A 10,855-nucleotide genomic window follows, 5' to 3' on the forward strand; every position below is an offset into this window, starting at 1 on the left:
TGTGACTGAAACTTGTTTGTTGTGGATCTTTTTTTTTTTTTTTCCAGTAACGAGTGGTGAAAACCATTACCAGGTTTCCCCGAAAATAAGACCAGGTCTTATATTAATTTCTGCTCCAAAAGATGCATTAGGGATTCTATTCAGGGGATGTCATTCTGAAAAATCATGCTAGGGCTTATTTTCCGGTTAGGTCTTATTTTTAGGGGAAACACGGTAGCTATAGCCACAAAGAGATTAGTGAAAGAAAGGCCTGTGGAAGTGAAAATTGTGCCTGTTTGCATTTTTATTCTCCCACTCTTTATTAAGCCTACCGTTTGGTATGGAAAGAAAGAAGAAAGTTGTATTCCCCTACCAAGGTTGCCCCCTTTCAGCTGAATCCAATCTGTTTGGCAAAACTCCTCCAAGTGGAGCTGCTCCTTTTCCCCAGAATACCTCAAGCTCTGAGGGTATACTCCCTGCAGAAAAATTGTTTTCCGTAGGCAGCCTCTGTACTAGTGCAGGGCAGAGCCTGGGAAACACTCATGGAAAGAACAAAAACAACAACAATCAAGTTGACAATGCCAAGGATGTAACAGTGACTCAGGTTTTTCTCAGTTTCGCAGCGCCCACTGTCTGTATTCAGCCTAAAGGAAAAGATGGGCTATATGAGGAAGATGAATTGGGAATCTGAAAGTACAGATTTTCTGATATTTATATACACATTAACTTTTTTTTTTCAGTGGTTCACATGGAAATTCAAGAACAACACTGCTGTTCTGAAAGCTTTTTCAGGATTCCACACATCTTGTTGACATTTGAATACTAGCATAAGCAGTGGTGTGCTGGTAAGCTGGCTCTCTTGGAGGAAATACCCTATTTGTGGCACCTGCTGAGTTCCATGATGTAAATACTGCCACCATGGCTGATTACAAGCTACCAACATGACATCACTGAGCGTGGAATGGGAAGAGCCATGAGTAATCAGCTCTCTTGAATCTGTGCAAGCTGGCTCCGACAACGCAGAGCCTGAGGCTCATGTTTAGGGATAATTGCTATTGGCAAATTCAACACTTGTTGAAAATAGATATCATCGAGTTCTAGAATTCACTGCCTCTCTCTCTATAGCCTGTATTTTGGTCATTGTTTCTCCAGCTTTTTGAAGCAGCTCAGTAAATCTCACTGCTGTGGACCCCCGACCCTTTGACTTAATGAAGATTGATGTCTTCATTAGATTTTGAAAAGGAATGCTTGGACATTTATTACCTGGTTGCTGGTGCCTAGTACTCTCTGTTCCATGGGCCATCTCCCCCACCTCCTGTGAAACATTCCTGAAAGGGTTCCAGGAAAAAAATGTTACAGCCTTGGCAGATCAGTGTTTTCTGATTGTGCAATGTCCTTCCTGAGAAACCCCAGTCTCCAAAGGCAGTCATTCTGAAATAAGAGCAAGAAATGGGGGTACAGACCAGCCACTGGTCAGGGAGCAGCGCAGGAGACCAGATGGTGGTGAGCTGGGACAGAATAAATCTATAGGAAATTGTACCCATGTGCCTCTCACTCGTTTTATGGGTTTAGAAAAACTGTCAGACGTTTCATCAGAAACAAGAAAGGGATGAAAGGCTGGTTACTTTGCCAAATACTCTACTTTCATTTTGATTATTTTTTTGCCCCTTACAAAGCGACGTCACAGAAAAATAATCTCATTTGTTCCTCACAGCAGGCTGATGAAACATAATAATAATATTCATATAATAAATACAATATACTACATATAACATATTGGTGTAATATGCAATATAAAATAATACATATTAATTATAATGTGATAAATAGAATTATTTCCCTTTTACAAGTGAAGACACTGAGACTCAGGGAAGATAAATGACTTGCTTAGAGCCACGCAGATGTTAATGACAGGGAGGAACTTGAACTCCATATGTCTGATGCCAGGCTGGAGTTCTTTCTATACCAGACTACTGTGCATATATATGGTGGAATCAGAACTGTCAGAATGTTTAACCAAGTCTAAAGTTATGCTACCGTAAGAGAAGTTTCAACAGGCTCGTAGGGGTCAGATGTTCTCCAGGCTATAGTTCAGTAACACCTCACTTATCTGGGGTTGGCAGAAAATAAGATATTCTGCAAAGATAAAATGTCTATGTAATTGTTCACATACCTTAAGCTTCCAAATTTCGAATGAAATCTTTTAAAATTATGTTGCATATTACCCTGTTTTCTTAAACATAGAATGCCAAACATAGTTTATTTAAACTTTTCTTATTGGCTTAGGGCATCATTGTAAACCTCAATTTTTTAAGACTTTCTTTAATTTACAACTATCTAGCGCTCTCCGTTACAAAGTTCCCGACTTCTATGCTTTTAGGAGTTCCTAATATTTGTTTGTTTGGTTTTTTTTGTTTTGATTGGTGCACTTACCTTTAAGAGTCTCTGAACATTCTTCTATCTTGCTGTTTCTAATCTGTTTAGGAGTGAGGAACCAGTCCAAATAACTACATTGATTAGACCTGTTGCTCAAATTGTTCTTCCTTTTCTAGTTTTTTAAAGATGTAACGTTAGGTTGTTTATTTGGGATTTTTCTTGTTTCTTAAGAGAGGCTTGTAATGATATAATCTTCCCTCTTATTACTGTATCCCAAAAGTTTTGATATGTTGTATTTTCATTCTCATTTGTCTCTATGTATCTTTTGATCTCTCCTTTTATGTCTTCTTTGACCCAGTCATTCTTTAATAGCCTGTTGTTTAATCTCCACATATTTATGGTTTTTCCTGCTTTCATTTTGCAGTTGATTTCCAATTTCAAAGCGTTGTGGTCAGAGAATGTGCTTGGTATGATTTCAATTTCCTTAAATTTGTTGAGGCTAATTTTGTGTCCCAACATATGGTCTATCCTTGAGAATGTTCCATGCACACTAAAGAAGAATGTATAATCTGTTGTTCTGGGATGCAAAGCTCTGCAATTGTGAAATATGTCCGTTTGGTTTAATGTGTCATTTAAGGGTGATATTTCTTTATTGATTGTCTGTTTGGATGATCTATCGATAGCTGTCAATTGTGTATTTAGGTCCCCTACCATAATTGTGTTTTTGTCAGTTTCTCCCTTTAGTTCTGTTAGTAGTTGCTTTATATATTTTGGTGCTCCCTGATTGGGAGCATACATATTCATAAGTGTTATGTCTTTTTGATATATTGTCCCCTTTATCATTATATACAATGGGATACTCCACCATTAGAAAAGATAAAATACTGCCATTTGTGACAACATGAGTGGATCTTAAGAATATCATACTAGGTGAAATAAGTCAGATGGCAAAAGTCAAGAACCATATGACTTTACTCATATGTGGGCTATGAAACTGAAAGCAACAAATTAACAAAACTAACAAACAAAAACTCATAGACACAGATAACAGTATGGTGGTTACCAGAGGGAAAGTGGGGTAGGAGGACGGTAGAAAAGGATAAAGGGGGTCAAACATAAGGTGATGGAAGGAGATTTGACTTTGGGTGGTGAACACACAAAGCAATATACCAATGATGTATTATAGAATTGTACACTTGAAACCTATATAATTTTATTAACCAATGTCACCCCAATAAATCTAATAAAATTAAAAGATATTAAATTTGTAACTTAAAAAAAAAGAACTTGTTAGTTAACAGCAGTAGATGGGTTTTAAATAAAGGCTTGGATAGTCTTTCTAGGAGTAAACACTTTCTATCATCCTTATTTTTAGGGGTGTGGTAGGGGCTTTTGCTGTGCTGCTCAGATCTTTTTACTGGATCCGGTATCTCCTCACTCAGCTGCTGTGAGTGTTGGTGACTGAGACTCCTCTTGGCCCACAGGAGCTGCTCTACCCAGAAATGTCTAGGAGGTTGTCACCCTACTTCTGGATGTGGCTTGCAACCAAATGCTAATGCAGAGGTATAAGAGCCTAGCCCCTTCACCTCAAGATAGGACAATTCTGTGAGGCTATCATCTCAGAATTTTCCATGGGATTGCACTAAGGCCTGGCTGCAGCTGAGCCCATACTTTCACTTTGCTTCTCCTCTGTCTTCTCTTGCTTCCCTCACTCGCTTTCAAGGCCTCCCTCTGAGTACTTGCACAGGACTCCCCATCCCAACCTCTGATTCCAGGCACTCTAACTTAAGATAGTCCACTCGCCCCTTTTCATATTCCCAACTGTATTCTAGAGAGATTAGCTAACAAAAGACACCTTGTTCTTTTCACTCCCCCTCCTCCCAACCCAATATTAAGAGAGAAGGGCAGCCTAATTATGAAAGCAAGAATACATAATGAGAACATAAATTTGCAAAAAATATATTAGAAATTCATTCATTTGTCAATCTTTGACTTAAAGTCTACAATATGACTCACTATTCTAAGGTCTCCGAACACAGATATAAAAGACACAATCTCCCTTCACCTTTCCCCTGTAGTATCTCAGTCTGATGTGGAAACAAACAGGTAAGTAAGACAATTACCATACATCGTAATAAATGCTGTTATTGAACTCAGAACTCATTCATTCATTCAAGAAATATTTATTAAACATCTACTATGCACTAAACTTTTGGGGTCTAAACAACCCAGAGCAAAAGACTATGGAGTCCAAAGGCTGGAGATAGGTTTTTCTTTGGAAATGACTTCAGTGCTGGTTCTGGTAGAATGATCAGGACTTTGCCAGTTGAAGAAAGTTAGAGAAGGTATTTGAAACAAAGGACACTGCCCTGAAAGGGTGTGATGTTTGGGGGGATTGGGGAGAAGTTAATTATGGTCGGAGATGAGGATAAGAAGGCATGGATGGGTGTGAAGAGCTTTATCTTCCCGGATAAGAAGTTTGAGTCTTAACCTGTAGGTACTTTGAAGCCAAGAGAGCCTAAGAAATCTGAGAAGTGGCCAAGGACATTTCAGTAAGAACATGACTATTATCTATAGGGTAGATTGAGCAAGGAGAGGGGTGAAAGCTCACAGCTTGACAAGCAAATGCCTCCATGAGGTTTTTGTGTGCAGTACCCTAACTATGCAATGGTATATGACTTGTGACATCATGGCTTAGCTATGGCATCTGTAGCCCAATTCATGTTTCTGTCAGGAGGAAAATAAAGAAATCCTTAAACTCTCACTTTGAAAATTTGATTGTATGAGAACTTGAAATTCTCCTGCTGAGTACGCCTTGTGTGAGAGGTCATTAGCTATCTACAAATGACTTGATAAGGTCAAGAAACATTCAAGAGCATCTCTGTCCCCAAACCCCATACTCTGTCATTATTCCCTGAAAGGCCACCATTGCAGATCCATTCCTTAGGACTCACCAGGCTCTCATCCAGCCTGGGAAAGAAGGAGCGCAGTGGAAGGATTGGGCAGAGAAGAGAGATGTCAGCTCACTGTGGCACAATGGGGATATGAGGGTAGTGGGGGTGGGGAAAGGCACTGAAAGAAAGGGACGAGGCAAGAAATCAGAACTTGAGGGAGATAATAAATATGCAATTTTCTTCTTTCATAAGGCTACAGTGGGCAGGTTCTCTCTGTTCAAATTCATTTAAGTAACAATCCATACCAAGTATTTTGATTATTTTATCATGAGGAAAATACATTTTCCCCAAGTACAGAGTAAGTAATTCCTGACTTTTTCATGTTTTCTTTTTTCAATTTATTGGGGTGACAATTGTTAGTAAAATTACATAGATTTCAGGTGTACAATTCTGTATTACATCATCTATAAATCCCATTGTGTGTTCACCACCCAGAGTCAGTTCTCCTTCCATCCCCATATATTTGATCCCCTTTACCCTCATCTACCACCCCCCTCCCCACCTTACCCTCTGGTAACTACTAAACTATTGTCGGTGTCCATGAATTTCTGTTTCTCATTTGTTTGTCTTGTTCTTTTGTTGTTTTTGGTTTATATACCACATATCAGTGAAATCACATGGTTCTCTGCTTTTTCTGTCTGACTTATTTCGCTCAGAATTACACTCTCAAGATCCATCCATGCTGTCACAAATGTTCCTATATCATCTTTTCTTACCGCCGAATAGTATTCCATTGTGTATATATACCACAACTTTTAAACGAATGGGACTATATGAAACTTAAAAGCTTCTGCACAGCAAAAGAAACCATCCACAAAATAAAGAGGCCACCAACTGAATGGGAGAAGATTTTTGCAAACAGTGCTTCCAATAAGGGGCTAATATCCAAAATATACAAGGAACTCATGCAACTCAACAACAACAAAAAAAAACAACCCAACTGAAAAATGGGCAGAGGACCCGGAGAGACATTTCTCCAAAGAGGACATACAAACGGCAAATAGACATATGAAAAAATGCTCATCAGTAATCATCAGAGAAATGCAAATAAAAACCACAATGAGATATCACCTCACCCCAGTCAGAATGGCTATCATCAATGAGACAAATAGTAACAAGTGTTGGAGAGACTGTGGAGAAAAAGGAACCCTCATACACTGTTGGTGGGAATGCAGACTGGTGCAGCTGTTATGGAAGGCGGTGTGGAGGTTCCTCAAAAAATTGTGAATAGAATTACCATATGACCCAGCAATCCCTCTCCTAGGTATCTACCCAAAAAATCTGAAAACATTTATACATAAAGACACATGTGCTCCAATGTTCATTGCAGCTTTGTTTACGGTGGCCAAGACATGGAAACAATTCATGTTTTCAATAACATCAACAACAACAATATATAAACACTGTTTGAAGAGTTACCATATTCCTGGCATTGTGCTAAGGGTTTACCTATACTTATCTCATTCAATTCTCCCAAAGCCCTATGATGGAGGCACTCACTTATTATGTAAGAGGAAAGTAAAGCTTGGAGAGATTACTTAACCTGCGCAGAATCACACAGCTGGTGAGTGGCACACCCAGCTCAATCGGCCTCACTCCAAAGCCAGTACTCAAACTACTGTGCTATATGACTTTCCCAGCAGTGGTTCTTTGCTCCTTCCTTCACCTCCTCCAATGCTTTTCGTCCTTCAAGGCCCATTTCAAGTTTCCTTATTCACTTAGTTGATATTATTGAGCACCTTCCACTTGTATTGTGTCTTCTCCTCCATGAAGCTTTCCCACACTGATTTCTACCTTCTTTAAACACCTTTAAGATTTTAAGGCAGAAAGTGAATCTTATTATGAACAGTTTTGGATTATTCTCTAAATGTTTGCAGTACATTTATTTTGTTTTCTCTCCCCCAAAGATTTTAAGCAATGGCAGGGTCAGGATCAGGTTTTCAAGGTCTCCCTCTTCTCAACAGCACCCGACCCTGTTGGGTGGATACGGCAGGAAGCTCCTGACTCTTAGCCCATCCAGTGGCTGTGTTTTAAGGAAGAAGAAATGCATGTGTGGATCTGATAAGGTCTGAGTGATATCTGGAGAAGATGCCCTATGAGTGAGAATCAGCTATGTTTACGACTTAAATCCACCACAGCAAGCCAAGATAACTGTCGCAGTCTGTGGACAGAAGTTCATGAAGATCATTGCTTGACAGGTCAGGGTAAAGGTCTCTTTCTTTCAAAATATGTGAAGGGGCAGGAAACGTGTTTGCCAGGTGTTTTGTGTTCATGGCTGCCTGGGAAAGATAATTCTGTCTGCCCGATAAGAACATAGTGCTCTACACATCAGGTTGTTTTCCCAGCAGCTATTTTCTGCCTATAAAAAACGAGCATCGCTGGCTCTCAACTTCTTTCCGCAAATCCCCTGGGCTGCAAACAATAACAAAAGGTATCTTATATTTATACAAAGCTGTCCTCGGAAAAGCTCAAGGACCTGAATGAAGCTTGTTTTCATATGTAAGAGTTCTTATATAATCCCTGAAGGGGGGTGGGGGGGAGGAGCAAAGGGTGACAATTGAGTTAGGAATGTTGTCATTCCCAGCTAACAAAATGAAAAGTAAGGCCCTGTGGCATGACAAACTGATGGTCATAACCGGGGCAGGAAGTCTGTCTTCCCCACTTCCTGTCCAGGGTTTTGCACACTGGGCGATGCTGCCTTGTGAGAAATCTGAAAACCTGGAGGAGACCACTGAAGAGGGAAGATTGAGAGAGAAAGCCCAGCCACAGGAGAAGGGATGCCGCAGTCCCACTGCCTTTAGTGACTGTTGTTTTCACTGGTCAGGATTTTGCAGCTCCCAGAGTGGGTGTCTTTTGTGCTTGATCTTCGGGAGAATGTCTATCACCCTCACTAGGAGTTATAGCTGGATGGCAGAAGATTTCAGAGGTCTGAGTGGGTTGGGAAGGAAGAGCCATTTGAACAAAAGGTATTTTGTAAATATTTATTACATGCTTGGATACAAAAATCAGTAAAGCATACTCGTAAGCTCTGCACTCAATAAGTGCATCACCCAGTGGAGAGACAAACACAGGAGAGAAGGACCTACAAGTGCTAGATGAATACAGTAATGGAAAGGCAATACTTTTGACAGTGATTTGAGTCAGAACTCCATGGGGCTGGGAAGGGGGAATTTTGGCTGGGGCTTGAAGGATAAGCAGGAGTGGTTTAAGGGATACTTTCTACACTGCATTGAGGCAGTAGCTCTGTAGTAAAATCACCTGGGTAACTTTTAGAAAACACCCCATCCTTAAATAATCAGATTAAATTGATCTGACTATAGCTGGGCATCGGTATTGTTGAAGAGCTCTCGGGTGATTTAACTGAGAAACCAGGCTAGACAACCAGAGAAAGAGCTTGGCTTTGGAATTACACAGCGCTATTCTAGTGTCCTGTGACCTTGGACAAGGCCCACTGAGGGGAGTGGGTGGTGTGGGTCTCCCACAACTTCACTCTTTCCTCCCACTTCTACTCATGCCTGTGAAGAAACTGCCACGGGAGAGTCCCTCCTCTTTGAAAAACTTCCCTTGACTGAAAATCCCTAGACTGGGGATCAGGAAATCTGGATTCAATCCCAGCTCTGCCACTGAGGTGCCACGTGTGTGTGCTGGGTCATATAGGAGATAAAGCAAAGACACTTAGAATCACATATTCAAGACATTCTGCTAGGTACTTAATGCACCTCTGGACCTCAATTTCCCCATCTGTTGAGGTTTCTGGATCAATATTATAGGTCCTAAATTCTATTTACTAGACCATGACCAGAATTATTTTAAAAGAGAGATATAAAACATAGTAGAAAAATGGAGTGCACTGCATAAGAATATGGAAAGTATTGCAAAGTAAAATTTCATCTCAGTTATATATGTGTGTGTTTACTGGGCAATGATGTAAAATACATTTCATGTTATGGGTTGTTAGTTAAAATGGTTGAGAGTGGTCCCTTCAGCTGTACATACACTAAAATTGGAATGACATAGAGAAGATTAGCATGGCCCCTGGGCAAGGATAACACAAAAACTCATGGAGCAGTCCATATTTTAAAAAAATATCATGTGTTTTTTACCACAGTGGAAAAAAAAAAAAGTTTGAGAAGCATGGAATAGATGCTCTGTATGGACACCTTTCTTCTACTCTATAGCCCATGACTACTCCAGCCTACCGTGAACTCGCCCTTCTATGACCTCCTTGTAGTTAGTACCATGTAGTTCTGTCCTATCAGTTATTTTTTTGAGACAGAGGAAGGATGGTGTAGTGGCTAAAAAGCACCCTATTCAGTTAGCAAAGTCTATGTTTGAATTTGATTTCTTCCCTTATTAGTTGAATGACCTCGAAAATGTACCCAACCTCTCTCATCTTTGGTTTTCTCGTGTAGATGATAAACGTAGGACACACAATGGTTATAAGATTAAATAAGACACTGTAGGTAAAACTCTTAGCACAAATCACCTTATTCATAGAAAGTGCTCAGTGTATGAAAGCAATTATTATCTGACTTCCTGTCCCACCCAGATTCTAAGGCACAGTCTGTAATTTAGTACCTGACACACACAAAACTATAAATACCTTATGCTTATCTGATTGGAAAAACAAGGATACCAGCCTCAAGGAGACCCTCATGCTGGAGAGGAGCCAATTCCCTTCTGGCATGTCCCATACAGGTCTTGGGAGAGAGGCAGAGCACTCTGTGTGTCCTCTACCCACACATCACTTTTGGCCTTTCCCTCTGACATGATCAGCTGGACCTCGGAAGGCAAAGCAGAAGGAAGCAGATCCCGGCTATGATTTGCTTTAAAGATCAAAATGACCATGATATTTCAGTGCCATCAAAATCAACAGACAGATGGAAACTCAGGATCAGCTATGTCACAAACTGGGCACCTACCTGAAACGGCTTCAGGAAGAAGCACAGGACAAAGAAATGAGAAAGATCTAATGGCCAGAACACTGAGAAATTGGGAGTGAGATTCAGACATCACACCAGGAATAAACAGCCACCATCAAACAATCAACAAATGAGCAACGCACTAGGTTCTAATTGCCTCAGAAATAGGCTGGGAACCAAGGCAGTGTTTTGTAAATGACTCATTTCAGGAAGTACCCACTAATCAATTAGTAGGGCTTCTGTGTAATAGTTTCCCAAAATTTATAGGTGGTGATTGTGTGAATTGGATCATTGATTCTAGAATGAGATAAGCAGCAATACTGGTAACCTAATCTACTTACTCCAAGTAGCTACAAAGAAATTAGCTGCCCTTAGAGGAAGCCAGCCTATTACTGAGGAGTGAAAAGAAAAACCCATTCATCATGGTGGAGCCTCACACCAGCCCAGTCTCCCTGGAGCATTCAGCTATGCTGAGAAGATGTTGATAGAGAAGGGGATAATGATCCATAAATAAATACATGGAAAAGGAGCAGTGATGGGGAGGGTGAAGGAAGCCTCATGAAACTGCATAGGAAAAAATGGCCTTAAAATGATAAACATGGAAAAATATAGTTACAGACTCTA

The 10,855-nt window shown here is 40.3% G+C and overlaps 1 non-coding gene across 1 annotated transcript; it reads left to right on the top strand.

Annotated features, from left to right (window-relative positions):
* Positions 1 to 9,285: 9,285 nt before the first annotated feature.
* LOC141570231 (U6 spliceosomal RNA) lies at positions 9,286 to 9,389 on the top strand. The gene has a single exon (XR_012494242.1). It is a non-coding gene; the product is annotated as a U6 spliceosomal RNA (small nuclear RNA).
* Positions 9,390 to 10,855: the final 1,466 nt, after the last annotated feature.

This window comes from Rhinolophus sinicus, linkage group LG02 (assembly GCF_036562045.2).
Source record: "Rhinolophus sinicus isolate RSC01 linkage group LG02, ASM3656204v1, whole genome shotgun sequence".
Taxonomy (NCBI): domain Eukaryota; kingdom Metazoa; phylum Chordata; class Mammalia; order Chiroptera; family Rhinolophidae; genus Rhinolophus; species Rhinolophus sinicus.